The sequence below is a fragment of the Melozone crissalis genome, unplaced genomic scaffold (genome assembly GCF_028551555.1).
Source record: "Melozone crissalis strain CALT ecotype California unplaced genomic scaffold, PUWL_Pcris_2 ptg000066l_1, whole genome shotgun sequence".
NCBI lineage: Eukaryota > Metazoa > Chordata > Aves > Passeriformes > Passerellidae > Melozone > Melozone crissalis.
Window position 1 is genome coordinate 7464937 of NW_026535844.1, and position 20403 is coordinate 7485339.

Consider the following 20403-nt stretch of genomic DNA (forward strand, 5'->3'; position numbering starts at 1 on the left):
AGCGGGACCAAGGGATCCGAACAGAAAATCCTGAACGAGCTCAGTAACCCAAAAATAGGGGTTAAATGTGAAATGAGCGGCTCTCATTGGCTGGTCCAGCACAGCCCGCGCCTCTCCATCCCCGCCCCACCTGCCCAGCGCCCCAAGGTTCCCCCTCGCCAAAAAACCCCCGGCCCGGGGCTGCAGCGTCCCGGAAAGGCCTTAGCCAATGGCAGCTCAGGCAGGAGGCGGCTTAGCCAATGAGAGGTCGGGGCGTTGGATTGCCTCATCGGTTGCCGGGCAGAGCCCCTGGCCGGTCGCTGCCCAGAAGCGGCGGCAGCCAATGAGAGCGCGCGGCGCTGCCGCGTCCGCCCTGCTGCGGACTGGCGCTCCCAGCGCAGCGCGGCTGCTTTGGGGCTGCTGCTCCCTGCCCGGCCCCGGCCATGGGGCGAGGGGCGGCAGCTGGGGCCCTACTGGTGGCACTGGTGGTGCTGGGAGTCCCCCCGGCTGCGGGCGCGGAGCTCTCGGGTGAGCGGGGGGCGGGAGGTGCTAGGACAGGGGGGGGAGAAGGGGGAAAAGGGGGCGAAGGGGGGAGCCCGGAATGGAGGGGGAGGAGGAGGGACTCCCCAAAGGGAGAGCGGGAGGGGCTGAGGGGTGGGGGGAGGACGGGGGGGGGAGAGAGTGGGGAAGGGGAAAAGGGGGAGGGGGACCCCAAACTGACCCCGAGGGGGCTGAGGACTGGGGGATTTTTCGGAAAATGGGGAAATGGGACCCCAAAAGTGATTTGGGAGTGGCTGGATGTGGGAGGGGAGAGGATGTGGAAGGGGAAATGGGGGAAGGGCGGCAAAGAGGAAGCGGCAGCGCGGGCAGGAGCGTCCCGTGGCGGCCGTGGGGCACAGGGGGTACGGAGTAGGGATCCGGGCTGGGCCCCGGAGCTCTGGGAGTGCTGCTGGGGGGTGCTGAGGGGGGCACATCCCTGAGCTGTGTGCTGCACTCACAGGGGTGTTCCAGTGGATGCATAAGGCCGATTGTCTCTTCATTAACGGCACTGAGAAGGTGAGGTTGGTGGTGAGGTTCATCTACAACCGGGAGCAGTTCCTGACGTTCGACAGCGACGTTGGGCACTTTGTGGGGTTCACCCCCTTAGGGGAGAAGAATACCAAGAAGTAGAACAGCGACCCGGCTATAATGGAGTTCATGCGGGCTCACGTGGACAGGTGCCGGCACAACTACGAGATTGCTGCGCCAATCAACGTGGAGCGCCGAGGTGAGCGTGGAGCAGAGCGTGTCCCCTCGGGCCCTGCCCTCCCAATGACCCTGGAGCCCCTCGAAACCTTCCCAAGAATCGCCCCAGAGCCCTCAGCCCTCCTTGTGCCCATCCCCGGGGCCTCCTGTTCCCCCCATTCCCTCCCAGTGCCCCCCAGTGCTCCCTCCCGCGTCCATTTCAGTGACGCATTAAGCTGAGGCTTCCCAGCCAATGAGATCGCGCACCGCTGATGACTCATCTGTTCCTTGGTAGATCCCCAGCGCCGAGTGCCCCGCGCTGGACGCGGCCGCCCAGTGCCGCGCCCTTCATTCCCAGTTCCTCCCAGTGCCACCACAGCCCCTCCCAGTCCTTCCCAGTCTCATCCATGCTCCCCAAGTCAATTCCCAGTCTATTCCCAGTTGCCCCCAGTCCCTCCCAGTCCATTCCGGGTCCCTCCCACTCTATTCCCCGTCCCTCTCCAGCCCATCCCAGCCTTGCCTTCTCTCTCCCAGTGCCCCCCAGCGTGTCCATCTCGCTGGTGCCCTCCTCGAGCTCCCAGCCCGGCCCCGGCCGCCTGCTCTGCTCCGTGATGGATTTCTACCCTGCTGCCATCCAGGTGAGGTGGTTCCAGGGCCAGCAGGAGCTCTCGGAGCACGTGGTGGCCACCGACGTGGTCCCCAACGGGGACTGGACCTACCAGCTGCTGGTGCTGCTGGAAACCGCCACCCCCGGCGCGGGCTGAGCTACAGCTGCCAGGTGGAGCACGTCAGCCTGGAGCAGCCCCTGAGGCGGCACTGGGGTACGGGGGAGCCCCTGGGGGCGCTGGCAGAGCCACTGGGCTGTGCTGGGAGCCACTGGGAGGGAGCTGGAGAGAGCCGGGCTGGAAGTGGGAGAGGCGCTGGGGGCTGGGCAAGGGCTGGGAAGGGGTTTGGGGGATGCTGGGGAGGGTGGGATGGGGTTGGGCGGGTCCTGGTGGGCACTGGGAGGGAGTTTGGGGGTGCTGGGTGTAAATGGAGGGAGTTTGAGTGAGCCTGGATGGGCTGGAAGGAGATCGCGAATGGCAAAGCAGGGGTTGGCTTGAGGTTGGTTGTGCGGGGAAGAGACTGGGAGGGGTCTTGGTGCGTCCTGGAGGCGCTGGGAAGGGACTGGGGGGAGGTTTCAGGGGGTCCTGGCTGGGCCGGGGGCCACAGGGAGGGCGCTGGGAGGGGCTCGGGGTGTCGGTGAGAGGTTTTGGGGGTGCTGAGCCCTGCGGACCCCCCAGAGATGCCGCTGGACGCCACCCGCAGCAAGATGCTGACGGGGACTTCGTCTTGGGCTTGGTCTTCCTGGCGCTGGGGCTCGGCTTCTCCCTGCGCAAGAAGGTGAGGGCGGGTGCCGGGGGTGGCGTCCCCCCCACGTGTGCGCTCCCGCCGGGGCCCCCAGCCCGGTGTCACCCCCTTTTCTGTGCCCACAGAGCTCCTGAGCCGGCGGCGGCCGCAGCCCCTCCCCGTGGGCTCGGGCCCGGCCGGGACCCCCCGCTCCATCCCCGCTCCGCTGATTTTGGGGGTTCCCGTGTCCCCCCAGCCCCGTTGGCGCTCTGCCCCCGCCCAGTGCCTGCTCCCAGTGCTCCCAATAAAGCTTCCCAGTTGGGCCTGGGGCCGTTTATCGGGGGTGAGGGGGAGGGGTTTGGGGGGGGGCGATGGGGAGGGATCTGGAAAGAGGGAGGGGGACAAAGGGTGGGGGCTGGGCCCGGGAGGAGCGGGAAGAGGAGGAGGAGGAGGAGGAAGAGGAAGAGGAAGGATCAGGAGAAAGGCCAGAGAGAGGAGGAGAAGAAGGAGGCAGGATAAGAAATGAGGAGGAGGCGGGGGAAGGAGGAACTGGAAAGAAGAAGAGGAGGAAGAAGAGCAGCAGCACCACAACCTCGCCGTTTTTCCATGCCCCCAGAGCTGCAGCCCCCCCGGCCCCGTCAGCATCGCCCCCTCCCCACATCCTGCACTGAGCAGGGAGGGAGAGCTCAACCCTTGTTAAGAATATCTAATGAATTTAAAATAACTAATACTTTTTAATTTTAATAAAATGTTATTTTAATAAATGAAAACACCATACAACTTAAATTTATATAATTTAAAAAATAATTTTGTATTGGTGTAGGAGTCGGTCCCGAATTTTCCCTCGTCTGCCTCAGGATCGTCATTTGGGGACCACTAAGAAAAGACCGCCCCTGTCTTAAATCTCTGGCTCCAAAGGAGAAAGTCACATGCCAACAACGCCCTAGATCTGAGAGCATTGTTAAGCCATTGTTCTCACAGGTGTTGTTTGCTGTGTGCTACACTGAGCCCAAGGAGAAGAACGGGGCACCGTGCCCTTTTTGCAACAACAGCCTTGGGAGCTGCCCCACCTCTCGGCCTGGCTGGACTTCTCCTGAGTTTCAGGTGGTTCCCCCACAGAAGACCCTCACCTGTTTTACAACCACCGGGACAGACAGACTGAGATGGAAGGAGCCTCTCCATCAAGGACTGAGACATGGAACCCCCATGTGAAAAGGCCCCTCTGCTCCTTCCAAGGACTGGGACTGAAACCCCCAGCCCGGGGCAGGTGTGTGGGGGAGGCAAGCTGACCAAAGCGAGATGTTTGCCTGCAGGTTGTGACCGCTGGACCAAGAAGACAATGGCTCTCGTTTACTGCTGAGAGCATGGACTACCTGTTACTTCTATTCCTTATTGTATCTGTATCCCCCCCCTCGTAATTTCCAATAGAGTTATCATAATAAAAACCTGAGTTAGCGAGAGACTTCGAGATCTCCCCGACGCAACAGGCGGGTCCTCGACTGGACTGGACCAAAGGACTTTGTCTCTACGTTTGGCAGCCCTATTCCCTCTCTCTTCCTTTATCTTTTCTCTCCCTTAATCCCTCTATCGCATTTTGCTGTGGTCATTCAATAAAGGTGCATTTGTTTTGATTATCATTGCAAACCCCTTTATGCCGTGTCAGTTCTTTTTGCACCCTGAGATCAAATCCACGAACCATCACGAAACCTGTCCGTGAGGACGGATCGTGACACCCCCCGAGGACCCCTCCCCAGATTCCCCCCCAAAGCCCCCCAGAACCCCCAGACCCCGCTAAAATCCCCTCAAGTTCCCCCCAGACCCTCCCCAAATCCCCCCCCAAACCTCCTCAAGACCCCTCCCCAAATTCCCCTCACGACCCCTCCAGGACCCCTCACCTGTCCCTGCGCCTCCTCAGCAGCTCCCGGAGCCCCCCCGTCCTCTCCCAGCGCCTCCCCCGCTCTCTCCAGCGCCTCCCACAGGACCCGCCCGAGCCCGGGGCGGCTCCCGGGGGTCCCTGATGGGGTCCCCGGGGGCGGGGGGGGGAATAGGGGGCGCCCGCTCCATGCCCGGCCGGTGGTCAGGGGGCGCTACTTTGGGCTCGGCTCCGATTGGTTGAGGAGGCGCGGGGAGAGCGGGAGTTGCTGAGGTGAGACGCCCAGTGATTGGTTGGTTTGATAGAGGGAGCGGTGATTGACAGGAGAGGGGCGAGGGAGGCGGGCTTTGCCGAGGGGAGGTGCGCGGTGATTGGTTGGTTCAGCTCGAGAGAGGCGGGAGTAGCTGAGGGGAGACCTGCGATGATTGGTTAATTCGGCGCGCGAGAGGCGGGCGGTGGGGAGGCGTGCGGTGATTGGTTGGATCCGCGCACGGGAAAGCCTGTGTTCCTGAGGGAATACCCGCGGTGATTGGTTGGTTTGGGGTGGGGTGCACCATGATTCGTTAGTTTGGGAGATGAAGCGTGGTGATTGGATGGTTTGGGGTGGGGCGCGCTGCTATTGGCTGGGAAAAGTCTGGGATTTTTTAAAGGACTTTCCCGGTTTTTTGGGGAAAAACTCTCAGATTTTTAAGGAAAAATTCCCGTTTTTTTACAGGAGAAACATTCCTAGGTTTTTTGACCACACATGACCCCAAATAACCTAAATAATCCCAAAACACTCAAAATAAACCCCAAAGAACGCCCAAAAAACCCCAAATACCTGAAAATGCCCCAAATAACCCCCAAAAAATCCAAATAACCCCCAAAAAAACAAACAAAACTAACCAAATTAAACTCAAAGTCCCCCAAATGATTTCCAGTACACCTAAAAAAACCCCATGTACACCAACATAACTCCCAAGAACCCCAAATAATTCCAAATAAGCCCAAATAAACCCAAACAAACCAAAATACTTCCAAATAAACCCAAATAATTCCAAATAACACCAAATAAACCAAAATAAATCAAGTAAAACCCAAGAGAAACCCCAATTAGTCCATAAATAGCCCCAAATAAACCCCAAATTAACCCAAAGAAACCCCAAGAAACCCCAGTTCCTCCGGTCCCCACCCCAAAACAGATCCCGACCAATCACAACGCGTGGCACTGATGACGATCCACTTGCTGGGCACAAACTCAGAGCACTGGCCCCGCTCAGCCATTTTCAGCCAATCAGCGCCTGGCCCGACTCTGACTCATCACTTGCCAGGCACAGACCAAGGCCTCTCACTGCGGTAAATACTCAGAGATGGGGGGAGGGGGTGTAATTTCCAGCCAATCAGAGCGTGTCTCGCTGATGACTCATCAGTTGCCAGGAGCGGAATTTGGGGAGGGGGGGAAAGTGACCCTGGGGATGGGCTGGGGACCCCAAATTAATCCAAAATGGGGTCGGGACCCTAAAACCGAGCAGGAGGGGCCTGGAGCCCCCAAAACCAAACACGGGGGAGGGGATTGGGGGAACGATCGGAAAGGGGAGGGAGAGCGGGGAAAAGAGGGGTGTGGGACCCTAAAATTGAGCTGGCAGGGGGATGGGACCCCCAAACAGGATGAAGCCAATTTTGTTCCTGGAATATGTAAAGTAGTTTATGGATATGCGAAAAGCCTATTAATATGCAACAGGCTGTTGTAATGGGAGAAAAGGACCGTAAAGCAAAGGTTGTTATGGCCACCAAGACCCCCCAGTTATTTTCAGGGACACCCCTTTAATTAATCTGGTTTAACTACATCAGCCTGTTGCATATTCATAGACCCTCATGCATATCCATAAACTAATCTACATATTTCAGGAACTATTTTACATGGCCCGTCCTTCGGGGTGTCTCCCCATTTCAGGAGCCTGCACTGAAATGGAAAATGAAAACCCCCTCCCTTTGATGATGATGATGATGATGATGATTACATCAATTAATTTTGAAATTAAGGGGTTCTCAGGCAACGATATGGGAGTAGAAATAACAGTTCTTTATTAGGAAAAATTAAAAATACAAATGCAGTAGTACAAACAAAAAAAACCAGTGGCACAGTCAGAATCCTCTGGGAATCCAGTGAAAAAGGCTGATCCTCTGGGAATCCAGTGGGCAAATATTTATCCTCAGGGAATCCAGTGGGAAAAGGTGGACAGTCTGGGAATACAGTGTAAAAAAGGGTGATCCTTTGGAAATCCAGTGGGAAAAGCTGAAATTTTTGGAATCTGGTCAGAAAAAGGCTAATCCTCTAAGAATCCAGTGGTGAAAGGGCTTATCCTCTGGGAATCCCCTGGGAAAAGCTTTCTCCTCTAGGAATCCAGTGGAGAATGAGGCTGATCCTTTGGAATCCAGTAGGAATAGGGCTGATCCTTTGGGAATCCATTTCTTAACCCCCAAAGACAGGGCACAGGAAGGGCCATGGAGTTTTTATAGGATATGCCAAGGGTGGAATTGGGGTTGGGGTCAGGGGAGGAGTTCTTAGCAATACAAGAAGGGTGAGATCAAATTCCTGCCTCTTCGCAACAGCAGCACTCCACACAGAACGTGTCCCCAAATCCTAAATTCCCTCTAAAACAACTGAGAAATTATGCAACGTCAGATATATTCGATCAATTTCCTTCATTTAACCCAGTTTTGGGTGTTCTTAAAGGATGAAGGTGAAGCAGAGGCCAAACCAAAAGGCGAAGCAGCCAGGTTTGTTCCCAACATGGATCACAGGGAATGTGAGTGACCAGGGCTGTGCCCAAAGTGCCTCCTCCAGTGGGGGATGGAGCTGGAGCAGCGCACGAAGCTCTGCCCGCACTCGGGGCACTCGCAGGGCTTCCCTTACTGGTGCCTCCATTGGTGTTGGGTCAAGTTAGAGCTCCTGGAGAAGCTGTTCCCACACTGGGGACACTTGTAGGGCCTCTCCCCTGTGTGGATGCGCCGGTGTCTGATGAGGGCGGAGTTCTGCTTGAATCCCTTCCCGCAGTCGGGGCAGCGGAAGGGCCTCTCCTCTCTGTGAATCTGAGAGTGCAGGAGGAGATGGGAGCTGTTCTGAAACCTCTTCCTGCATTTATCACACTCGTAGGGCTTCTCTCCAGTGTGGATGCGCCAGTGCTTGAGAAGGGTGGAGTTGTGCTTGAATCCCTTCCCGCAGTCGGGGCATTGGAAGGGCCTCTCCTCTCTGTGAATCCGATAGTGCTGGAGGAGATCGGAGCTGGTCAGAAACCTCTTCCCACACTTGGAACACTCGTAGGCCCTCTCCCCAGTGTGGGTCCTTTGGTGCCTGATCAGGCTGGAGCTCTGGCTGAAGCACATCCCACACTCGGAGCACTTGTACGGCCTTTCTCCAGTGTGGATCCTCTGGTGCCTGATCAGGTGGGAGCTCAGGTTGAAGCTCTTCCCACACTCCCCACACTCGTAGGGCTGTTCCCCAGTGTGGATCCTCTGGTGCACAATCAGGTTGCAGTTCCACCTGAAGCTCTTCCCACACTCCTCGCACGTGTGGGACTTCTCTCCATCATGGAGCTGCTCATGGAGCACCAGCTCCGAGCTCTGGCTCCATCTCCGGCTGCCTTCCCGGCCCAGGCTGGCTCTTTCCCCCTCAGATCCCCGCCGGCTGCGTTTGCAGCCCCTCCTCGTGCGGCATCTCCGGGGCTTTTCCTCCCCGTTGGCTTCCTGCGCCGTGGAGCCGCTCAAAACAGCCTCTGCCACCAGGTTCTGCCGCGGGCATTTGTCCTCCCTGCTCTCCATGCTCAGCTCCTGCTCTGGGGGAGGAAGGACAAGGACAGGATGGGATTTGCCGCCGTGCCACAGGCAAGGGCAAGGAGATCCCCCCAGGGCTGAGCTGCAGCTGGGGCCGTGCTGGGCTGGGAGATGGAGCAGCACAGAGGGGAAAGGGGCACTCATCGCCAGCTCGGGGCTGTGCACAAATCACAAACAGGACTGGACTGCTGGGAATGCGTCCTGAGCTGTGTGATTGTCCAACCATCTGTCTCATTACTTGGTCATGACAATGGGAAGATGCCAGTAGCTCACTTCCCAGGTAGCAGACAAAGGACTTCATGTTAAAACTTACTTTAAAAGGTTTTTGGCCAATCACACAATGCAAAAGCATATTGACTGTAGTTCCATCCAAGCACTATAAGCACATTGATGGTTAAAACAACGCTTGCTTATTTCAAGTACAGTACCTGCTTGTAAGCCTTAGAACACAATGCACAGAGCTCCATTATTAAGCTTGAAACTTCCTAATATCTAGCTAGACACACTGTTCCGCAGGTTAGGGAGTTATTCTAGATAAGTGTTAATGCACAGACCATTGTTCTATTTCTCCTTACTTTCTACTTCTTATACAATTTTTCTGCTGATCAATCTATTGGCTGCTGCAAAGCTCAAATCAGTTCTAATGTCTCTGAGGCTTGTCTTTTGCAGCTTTCCGAAAACCATCTGATTTTAATCATTCCAGAGACACTGACTTCCTCCTCACCTGCCTCATTGTCCTGGGGCATCTTCCTCTTCCTTGCAGCCTCCCAGGAGTTGGCAATGGGAAATCCTGGTTTGGGGAAAACAAGGGATAAGCACGTTGAGTTTGAAGTTCCCTCTGCCCAAGTCCATCTCTACAAGTCACTGGCACTCTGGGCTCCAGAAAAACCTCCCAAACATCACGATTCAGCCCGGAAAAAGCCACCCAGGGGTTCTCCATCCCGGGTCCCTCCCCTTAGTGTTCGGGGGTTCCCCCTGTCCCAGCTGCTGGGGGTCACACTTGGATTGGGGGTCCCCCTTGTGCTCGGTGCCTGCCCTGCCCAGGCTGCTGGCAGTCCCAGCAATGCCAAAATCTCCCCCGGCTTCACTCTCCCCATTTCGGGATCCAGGGGCTGTTTGGGCTCCCGGGGTCCCTTCTCCCCTCATTCTGTGCTCTGGGCTGCAGCAGCTCCAAGGAGTCCCCCCTGCCCCTCTCCAGGCTCTTGAGGCTCCCGCCAATGGCGCCGCTCCCCCATCTCTGGGCTCCCCACTTTGGGCTCCTGGGGGACACAGGGCTCTGCTCCTCCAGGCTGCCTCTGCCGGCACCCGCCACTGACACCCCCTGATGTCCCCCCAAGAGGCCTTTTCCGATCAGCCTTGGACTTCTTCATTCTCCAAACATCCCCCAAAACCCCAACCTAGAGACCCCCCGGGATATCCGGGCCAAGCTCCCCCTCCCCGCGCACTGGCCCGATTGCGGGGTGATGATCCCACAGGTGGGGGCTGCGAATTCAGGCAGGGATCGACCACGTGGTTCCCTCAGCTCAGCCTCGATCTGCCTTTGTCCCTCCTCTTCCTCTTCCTCCCACTCCTCCCCTTCCATCCCCTGCACTCCTCCTCCCCCTTTGTCTTATTCCCACCTCCTTCTCCTCTTCCATCGCTGCTCTCTCTCTGCCTTCATCCCTCCTCTTCCATCCCTCCCCCTGCTCCTCCTCCCTAACCCCACCTCCTCCTCCCCCTCCATCTCTGACCTTCCCTGCCTCCTCGTCCTCCCCCAGCAGCAGCCACACCTTCAGTGCCCTGTTCCCGCAGCCCTCGAAGCCGCGGCAGGAGCGGGGATGGAGCCGGGACAGGTTGGGATGGGCAGCGCGGGGCTCTCGGCTGCTCCAGCCACTGCGGGCGGGGGGAGCCCGGCCCGGGCCAAAGGAGAGGCAAACTGGGCAAACTGGGGGCTGCACATCCAAACTGGGCCTTGCTGGGGACCCTGCCTGGCCACTGCCAGCCCCTGGGCCTCCTCTCGCCACATCCGCCAGGGGGGAACGCACACAGGGCTGGGGGATCCCAGCAGTGACAGCACTGCCAGGGACTGGGCTGGACTGGGATCGTACTGGGAGTGACTGGGACTGTACTGGGCTTGTACAGATATCATACTGGGATTGTACTGGGAGTGACTGGGACTGTACTGGGCTTGTACAGATATCATACTGGGATCATACTGGGAGTGACTGGGACTGTACTGGGCTTGTACAGATATCATACTGGGATCATACTGGGACTGTACTGGGATTGTACTGATATCATACTGGGATTGTACTGGGTTTGTACTGACATCATACTGGGATCGTACTGGGATCATGATGGGACTGTACTGGGTTTGTATTGACATTATTCCGGGATCATATTGCCATGCCAGGGCAGACTGTGATCGCACTGATGGACACTGGGATCATACTGGGATCATACTGGGAGTGACTGGGACTTTACTGGCTTTCTATTGACATCCTATTGGCATCATACTGGGATTGTACTGAGTTTGTACTGACTCCATACTGCCATCATACTGGGATCATGCTGAGATCACACTGCGAGTGAGTAGGAGCCTGGGGGGGGCAATTGAGACCATGTTAGGGGTAAATGGGATATACTGGGGTGAACTGGGATGGTGCTGAGGATGGCTAGGATCATACTGGCAGTGAGTGCCACTACACTGAGGCTGACTTGGAGTGCTTGGGAGCAAATGGGATCATACTGGAAGGAACTGGAAAGATGGTAGAGGGAACTGGGGTACCCTGGGATATATTGGGACTGACTAGAAGGAAAATGAGGGTGAAAGAGAGCAGCTGGAACCACATAGAGCACAACTGGTGTATTCTGGCAGAGAGTGGGAGCACACTGGGGCCAAATTTGGATCATACTGGGAGGGACTGGACTAATACTGGGAGGAACTGAGTGTCACAGTGAGCACACCTTGCACATCATCCCCCATACTGGGCCTGACTGGGAGCAACTGGGAGCAAATGGCATCATACTGGGACTCACTGAGTTGATTGAGGAAGCAACTGGAACCATGCTGGCGGCAGCTGGGACCATACTGGGAGAGACTGGAAGTAAGTGGGATTATACTTTTGAAAAGTGCATTTTTTGTGATTGGGTTTTCACAATTATTAACATGAATATTATATGTCTTGTGTTAGAAAGTAACGCTGTATTAATTATCTTAAGTAGTGGGTTAAATATAGTTTTAGGTTATTAAAAAAATGTTAAAATAGAAACCATGCTTGGTATGAGACTTTTTTAAAGAAAGGACTTGCAGCGAGATAGCAGCCACAGGACACCTAAATCTTTCAGGGAAAAAGAATTTATTGGTGTCTTGTCAGAAGAAATGAACTTCTTCCTTCCTCGAAGCTGTTGTTAGGTTTCACAGGAAGGAGTTGACAATGACCAGACAGAATCCTGTGTTTGAATGGAATTTATGCATCATGTATGAAGTGTATGAATATGCAACAGGCTATTGTTTTTAATGGTTAATCCTGTGTTAACGGGTGTCCTTTTTTGGGCTCGTACTGCCCAGAAAAAGGTACCCAGACGTCCGTAACTCTTTGTATTTGTTGTCTCATATTGTCCTAATTCGATTTCTTCAAATTGTTATGACTCTAATATTATTATTATTTTTTATAACCATTTTATTACCATTAAACTTTGAAAATTTTAAAAGCAAGTGATTGGCATTTTTCACAATTTGGTAGCAGAGGATGGTTACTAACACCTCGCTGCCGGTGCTTTAGGAGAGTCAGAGTGGGGAAGGCGCGCCCTGCCCTGTTGGCAGCCTCGCTCTGTTTCCCCTGGGGTGACCGACAGACGCAGGTTATGGTGGACAAAAGGAGAAAATAAAACAAAGAGAAGGGAAAAGGCTCCCTAGAACCGCTGTAATTGGCCCCCTAAGAGTAGTAATATGCAGGGAGAACCTGGGAAGGAAAAGGGATTGGCAAGTATTTCTCAGGAGAGCAGGTACAGGGGGATGAATGTGTGTGAATGAGAAGAGGGCTGGTTGTCCCAGACCTGCCAAGTGAGTGCTGGAGTCTCCCATGCTGCGTTTCCGACTTTCCGCGGTAAGCGGCCAGGAAAGAGATGAAGTGAATGTTAACAGGAGTGAGAGAATCCCCCAGGGTAACTGGGACTGGGTCTCAGAGAGGGGCTGGACCCCTCGGAGGAAGGGAGCAGAGGAGTTTCCGAGCCCAGTCCACTGGGACACGGGACAAAAGGGGTCCCTAAAAACCTGCTGGATTGAGGGATAAGAGTGCCCAAGAGCATCCAGAATTAAAACCTGCTGGGTTGAGGGACTAACATTCCAAGAGCATTCAGGGTTGAGCAAAATTCTGCCAGATTGAAGATATGTTCAAGAGCATCTGGGATTGGAGCACACAGCTGGGATGAGGGATAAAAAAATACCAAAGTGTTGGGGAAGATGAAACAGGAAAGCCTTATTGATAGTGGAACCCTGGAAAAAGTTAAAGATAGAATCTAAAATGTTAGGCTTTGTGCTTTCCCAGATCAACTGCACTTGCGTAAGCAGTATGATAAATTATATAATTGTTAGATGTGATGATTGTTTAGTAATTAAATGCAATTATTATATAACCATAAGAAGAATAGTGAGAAACTATGTTGGAAATTCAGAGAGGGCCTAATTTATGTATACAATAGAACAATATAAGTTTAATAATTAACATGAAAGTTATGTAACGATAGAGTATAAAACATGATCATTTCGGATGTATGGTCAGAGTCAGACTTGGGTTGAATATACCCCGATTCCCAGAGCTCTTAATAAAAAGCACCGTATATAATCGCTCCGTGATTATGTGTTTTTGAACGCTAACATTTCGGCGACCCAGTTGGAACCTTGTGAGTGCTGCTGAGCGAGTTCGCGACTCGATCACGTTCCAGCCAGCACCGAGGGATTCTCGGGGAGCCCATCGGCCGCGACCGCTTCCGCCACTCACAAACATCCCCGGGAGAAAGGTAAGGTGCTTTTTACTTTGGTTTGGATGCCTGCCAATAAGACGCAGCGAAAGCTATGCTTGGTTGGGCTAATGGAATTCCTGTTGGTGTAAGCCTAGGCGCCGTTCTGTAAGACAATCGCGAAAGTGTTGCAGGTTGGGCATTTGTGGTATTTTTGAAATGGAGAAACTTAAAGGGATTTTGGGCAGTAACACCCCTATCCCGCAAAATTCTCCTTTGGGGTGCTTATTAGCACATTGGAAACAAGGTAACTTTGGGGAAGGATTACGTAAAACTAAGTTGATTGATTATTGTAATTCATGGTGGCCAGAATATGCCTTGGAGAATGGTGAAAAATGGCCAAAATACAGTACTCTGCAATATAACACTATTTTGCAGTTAATGTCGTTTTGTAAACAAGAAGGAAAATGGGATGAAGTCCCATAGGTTGATCTGTTTTTCTACTTACGGGGAAAGCCAGAATGGCAGAATGAATGTGAATTATTAATGGTTAAAACATCTGCAAAGTGTGGGGTTTGTGAGGAACGTTGTTTAGAACACCTGGCGTTAAGAGAAAGCTTGAGTAAAGAAAATTATACAGATATTGATTTACAAGTAGCTCCAATAGGAACAACAGAACCTAACCCTATCCCACCTGTTTCATCTGTCCCTATCCCACTACCTGCTCCTCACCCACCTACCCCTGAACCTGTTTCATCTAGTACACCTTTCCCTCTTTATCCCCCTCTCCCATCATCACCTGATCCCTCTTCCTCGGAAGATGAGCAAAACCTAACTGTGATAGAAAGGGGGAAGAGGTATGTGAGCGAAAAAGATAGCGATGGTAATGAATCAGTGACCCCAATAGCCCATAGAACCCGGGGTTGGGCAAAGCTTGCTCCAGTTGTGCATAGAGGTGGCATAAGGAAACAAAAACGGACTGTGATTGCCCCCTTGCGACAAGGTGTTGGAGTGGAAGGGCCAGTATTTGTAAAAGTGCCTTTTTCCCCAGCAGACTTAGTAATTTGGAAACAGTCAGCCGGAACTTATAGAGAAAATCCTGATAAAGTGGCACGTGTAGTAAAAATGGTTATGAAAACGCAAAATCCTGATTGGGATGACATACAGGTGATATTAGATACTCTGATGGATTCTACTGAAAAAGAAATGGTACTTAAGGCAGCTAAAGAGAGGGCAAGAGAAGATATTAGAAATGGGCTGGTAACAGGGAACTTAGATCTGAATTTCCCAATTGAGGATCCAAATTGGGACCCTAATTTATTGTGTGATATGAGGAGATTACGGAAATACCAAGAGTGGATCCAAATAGGAGTTCAGAATGCTGTGCCCAAAACTATAAATTGGTCCAAACTATATGAGGTTCGACAGGAAAAGAAGGAATCTCCCACTGCGTTTTTGGAGAGGCTTAAGGAGGTAGCAAGGAAATATACAGACCTCCAAATGGACACAGAGCAAGCAAAGGTTCAGCTTGCTCTCATATTCTTGGGCCAATCACAGGATGGCATTCGTAGAAAATTGCAAAAATTAGAAGGGGAAGAATTAAGGAATTTGGATAAGTTACTTGAGGTCGCTTGGAAGGTATACAACAATCGGGAAAAAGAAGCTAGTAAAAGGCAGCAGCAGAATCTTTTGGCAGTAATACAGGGGAGAGGGAACCCAAATTTCAGGGGGCGTAACAGGAATGGTCGGGGTAGGAGACCAGTTACCCAGGGGTTAAGCCTGAATCAGTGTGCATATTGTAAGCAGGAGGGGCATTGGAAGTGAAATTGCCCAAGTTTGAATAACCAGTTTGACCAGGGCAATCAGCTCCAGCAGGCTACCAAGGAGATGGTCCTGGGGGAGTATAACAGCTGACTAGACGTAGAACCGGTAGAACAAGTTAAGGAACCTGTTATAAATATACAGTTAGGGCATAAAGAGGTCAGATTTCTAATAGATACGGGAGCTAGTTTTTCTGTATTGAATGATTTGGAAGGACAAATTGGGGACAAGGAAACGACAATAGTCAGCGCTACAGAGAAAGAGGAAAAACGGCCATTCCTGCAACCCCTAGATTTGTGTTTTGGAAACAAGGTCATGACACACAAATTTTTATATGTACCTGAGTGTCCAATTCCGCTTTTAGGGAGAGATTTGCTAGCAAAACTTGATGCGGTAATAACCTTTGAAAATGGAGAGCTTATAATGAAAATACCTGAATCAAAGACGGGACAGATACTAATGATCAAAGAAAAACCTGTCCCCTCTATCCCTAGGGAGGTAGAAGATGCAGTGATTCCCTCTGTATGGGAGACGGATATACCAGGGAAATCTAAATTGACACAACCAGTGCATGTAGAGTTAAAAGAAGGGGCAAGGGCTGTACAAGTCAAACAATATCCCATAAAACCAGAAGCACGGCAAGGAATAGTAAAGATTATTGAGAAATTCTTGAAATACCGAATTTTAGAAGAATGTGAATCAGAATTTAATACACCAATATTTCCAGTAAAGAAGCCAAATGGTGAATATAGATTAGTGCAGGATTTGAGAGCAATAAATAAAATAACAAAGGACATTTATCCAGTGGTAACAAATCCTTATACATTGCTAACATCCGTAAAGGAGATATATAAATGGTTTACCGTAATTGATTTAAAAGATGCCTTTTTCTGCATCCCCCTTGACAAAGAAAGTAGGAAACTGTTTGCCTTTGAGTGGGAAAACCCAGGGAACGGAAGAAAGACCCAGCTCACCTGGACATGAAAAGAACTCACCGACCCTATTCAGAAACCAACTGGCAAAGGAACTGGAGATTTGGACTGAAAATGGGCAAGTACCAAGAGACCAATACTTATTGTTGCAGTATGTTGATGATATACTAATAGCTATAGAAGCAAGAGCAACCTGTATAAAGGTAACCATTGAGATTTTAAATTCACTAGGAATGGGAGGCTATAAAGTATCCAGAGGAAAGGCACAAATCGCACAACAGACTGTGATTTACCTGGGATGTGAAATTTCACAAGGGCAACGAAAACTAGGTACTAACCGTATCCAAGCTATTTGTGCTATTCCAGAGCCCCAGAATTTACATGAGCTGCGAGTCTTCCTCGGGATGGCAGGATGGTGTCGCTTGTGGATCATGGACTATGGACTGATTGCAAACCCCCTGTATGAAGCTCAGAACATGCAGCCATTCACCTGGGGCAAACCACAGAAAGAAGCCTTCCTAAAATTAAAGGAAGCACTGACAACTGCTCCAGCACTAGGGTTACCTGATCTGTCTAAAGATTTTCAGCTGTTTGTACATGAAAGGCTGCGCCTAGCACTAAGAGTCCTGACCCAACATCTAGGAAGCTGGAAAAGGCCGGTGGGCTACTTTTCCAAACAACTCGACAACATAAGTGCCGGGTGGCCCCCATGTCTGCGGGCAGTCGCAGCTACTGTGATCCTGATACAAGAAGCCAGGAAACTTACTATGGGAAGGCACATAGATGTCTATGTACCACACATGGTAACCACTGTCTTAGAACAAAAGGGGGGCCATTGGCTATCTCCCAGCAGGATGATGAAATTCCAGGTAGTCCTGACTGAGCAGGATGATGTCACATTAAAAACAACTAACCTTTTGAATCCAGCTTTGTTCCTAGGTACCACAACTGAAGAAGGCCCATTAGAACACAACTGCGTAGAAGTAATAGAGTACACCTATTCAGCAAGAGAGGACCTGAAAGACGTCCCACTAGAGCAGCCGGAGTGGGAGCTGTTTACAGATGGGAGCAGCTTTGTGGAAAATGGAACCAGATACGCTGGATATGCGGTAACAACAGTCAATACAGTAGTGGAGGCAAAGGCATTACCACCAAATACATCTGCCCAGAGGGCAGAACTGGTTGCTTTAACCAGGGCACTAGAATTGAGTGAAGGGAAAAAGGTAAATATCTGGACTGACTCAAAATATGCTTTTGGAGTGGTGCATGTACACGGAGCACTGTGGAAAGAAAGAGGACTGTTATCTTCTCGGGGTACGCACATTAAACATCAGGATGCAGTCCTGCAATTGATAAAGGCAGTACAAAAACCTGAACAAGTAGCAATCATTCACTGCAAAGCACACCAATCAGGAAACTCCAAAATCTGTGAGGGAAATCGAAAGGCAGACTGGGCAGCCCGACAAGTTGCTTGAAAGGTACAAATAACAATGGCATTGATGCCTTTGAAGCTTAATGTATCCCAATTCAATTTGCCTCCAAAAGTAAAATATTCAGTAGAAGATGAGAGACTGGCACGTTTGCTAAATGCACAAAAGAATTCAGAGGGATGGTATGTAACTGCACAAGGACAAATAGTGGTACCCCCCTTGATAATGAGAGGTTCTACAAATTAAACATAACGAATGTCACTGGGGAGCAGAGGCATTGCTAAAATTGCTAAAGCAGAGTTTAATTTCAGTACGGATGTTAACAATGGCAAAATCAGTAATGTCAAAATGTGATATCTGCTTGAAAAACAACCCAGTGGCCAGGCGACAGGCACAGCTAGGAAGAATTCGGATAGGAATAGAGCCAGGAGACTATTGGCAGGTAGATTTTGTAGAACTACCAAGAACCCAAGGATACAAATACCTGTTAGTGGGGGTTGACACATTCTCTGGGTGGCCAGAAGCCCTTCCCTGTCGCACGAACCAAGCAAAGGAAACAGTTAAGTGGTTACTACAGGAGATTATTCCCAGATTCGAGGTACCCCTAGGGGTATCATCAGATAGGGGACCCCATTTTGTAGCTACAGTAGTAAGAGAGGTAAGTAGATTGCTGGGGATAACTTAGGACCTCCACACACCATGGAGACCCCAGTCAAGTGGACACGTAGAGAGGATGAATCAGACACTAAAAAGGCAAATCAGTAAAATATGCCAAGAAGCCAAATTGCAGTGGCCGCAGGCTTTGCCAATAGCACTGTTGAGGATTCGGATAAAGCCTAGGAGTGGGATGTCAGTCAGTCCTTATGAGATATTGTATGGGAAACCACATGAATCTCCTGAGCCTAACCCTAATGTACATGTCACAGGAAAGCAGGAAGTGTATAATTGTGTTCTGTCTCTTGGGAAAACTTTAGCTCGGCTCCAGAGTATCCTCGTGTGGAATAGACCACTGACTCTTGAGAACCCAGTCCATAACATACATCCAGGAGACGAGGTGTACATCAAGAACTGGAACGAGGAACCGCTGAAAGAAAAGTGGAGTGGACCCCATCAGGTACTACTGACCACCTTTACAGCAGTCAAAGTAGCCGGCGTGGAACCCTGGATCCACTATACCCGAGTGAAGAAAGTCCATCCTGGATCACAGACTGTATAAACTCTGGAATCAACAAAGGCTGCAGGTAAGATGTGTTTAATTGCTTTCAGAATGCTATCAGTAATTGTGCTAACGTTATGGTTATTAATATCTTTGAGATGTGGAATGCAAAATGATCAACCAACCACTCTTCATTCTAGAATGAAGAGAGAGGTACAAACGGAAACACAGGTGATAAAGGTTTCTAATGCAGTTTGGGCTGAGAATGTAATGATCGGATTAGTCAAAGATTTTGCCAAAATGCAAAACACCAGCCAAACAACTGCCTGTCTGCCAATACCAAAGGCAGCAGGAGACCCAGTAAATTGGGGAATCATAACATCAAAACTACCTGAAATACAAAAGAACAAAACAATTACATGTAAACTGGTACCCGAATCGAGGCAAGTTACAGAAACAACTCTGGTACGGGAATGTGAGGCCAAGGATAAGAAAGATCAGATAGAACCTTGGGACAGTGCGTGGTCTGTGAGTATTCTTCAAAGATTCCAATATATGGCAAACACCCCTTGGTGTATTAAGTGGGAAGGCCCCGAGAATGAAACAGATCCAGCAATAACGAACACTGACACTAGAAGCAGAACGAGGGCAGACAAAGTAAGTTGGTGGGCATGTAATAAAACTTACAACTGCACTTCAGATGATGAAGAGATAAAACAGATACCACCCCTGGCAATAGCCCTACAAATTGGTTGCGCTTGCGGAGGGATCAAACATAAACAAGGCAGAGTGAATTATAAAGTAATTATAGGGTGTACCAGGATTACAATCCGAGGTCCAGGACAATTTGTATGGGCAGCAAGTGATGGTACCTGGACAACACATCTGCCTATAGATGGGAAAGTAAAGGAGATTACTTTAGGCCTCCCAACCTTATGTCCAATTTGGAAAAAGTCCCCATTTAATGGAAAACATGAACTTCTGCAGATAAGAGCAAGACGAGAAGTTCTAGACAATGAAAATCCAGATGACACTTGGCAAGAACCCTCTAGTGGAGTGAAATTTGGATGGGCCCTAGAGTCATTGCTTGGTCCTATAGCAAACTATAAGAGCAGAGAGATGCTGTACAAACTTACAGGTCAGGTAGGTAGACTGGCAAGAGTCACCCGGGAAGGATTTAAAGAATTAAATATACAATTACAAACCACCACAAAAATGACTTTACAAAATCGATTGGCCCTAGATATGTTACTCCTGAAAGAGCATGGAGTATGTGGATTTTTAAAGGGACAAGTTGATAATTGCTGCGTTCATATCCCAAACGTAACTGCAGATATAGAATATGACATCAATCAGTTGAAACAAATAGATCATGAAGCACAAGAAGAGCAGAAGGATTTGGCTACAAGCTGGTTAGGAAAAATCTTTAAAGGATTGGGGTGGAATGTGAGTTCATGGATTAAATCTATCATTGAGAGTGTGATAATCTTACTAATTGTATTCTTAGCAATTTGGTTAGTTTACAGCATCTTAAAGGGAAAGATACAGAAGAAAACATCCTGGAACCGGAGGATAATAAAGGCACTAACACGAGATCCACGCCCACCATCTTCTGGTTCTCCAGTTCGTAACAGCATCCACGACAACGTTTACATCAACCCTGGATTTGAAGAACCAAGTATGAACTGAGGAATAAAGGACTGTATCAAGTGAAAACATTTACACCTATAGTGAAGTGAAAATGCTTTCAAAGTGGGGAGAATGATAGTGGAACCCTGGAAAAAGTTAAAGATAGAATCTAAAATGTTAGGCTTTGTGCTTTCCCAGATCAACTGCACTTGCGTAACCAGTATGATAAATTATATAATTGTTAGATGTGATGATTGTTTAGTAATTAAATGTAAT

At 50.5% G+C, this 20403-nt stretch overlaps 2 pseudogenes; one reads left to right on the forward strand and one right to left on the reverse strand.

The window, feature by feature from the left end:
• Positions 1-422: 422 nt before the first annotated feature.
• On the forward strand, positions 423-2580 carry LOC128945519 (class II histocompatibility antigen, B-L beta chain-like; annotated as a pseudogene).
• Positions 2581-7264: 4684 nt separating this feature from the next.
• The window catches only part of LOC128945472 (zinc finger protein 208-like), a 294561-nt pseudogene continuing 281422 nt past the window's right edge, over positions 7265-20403 (reverse strand).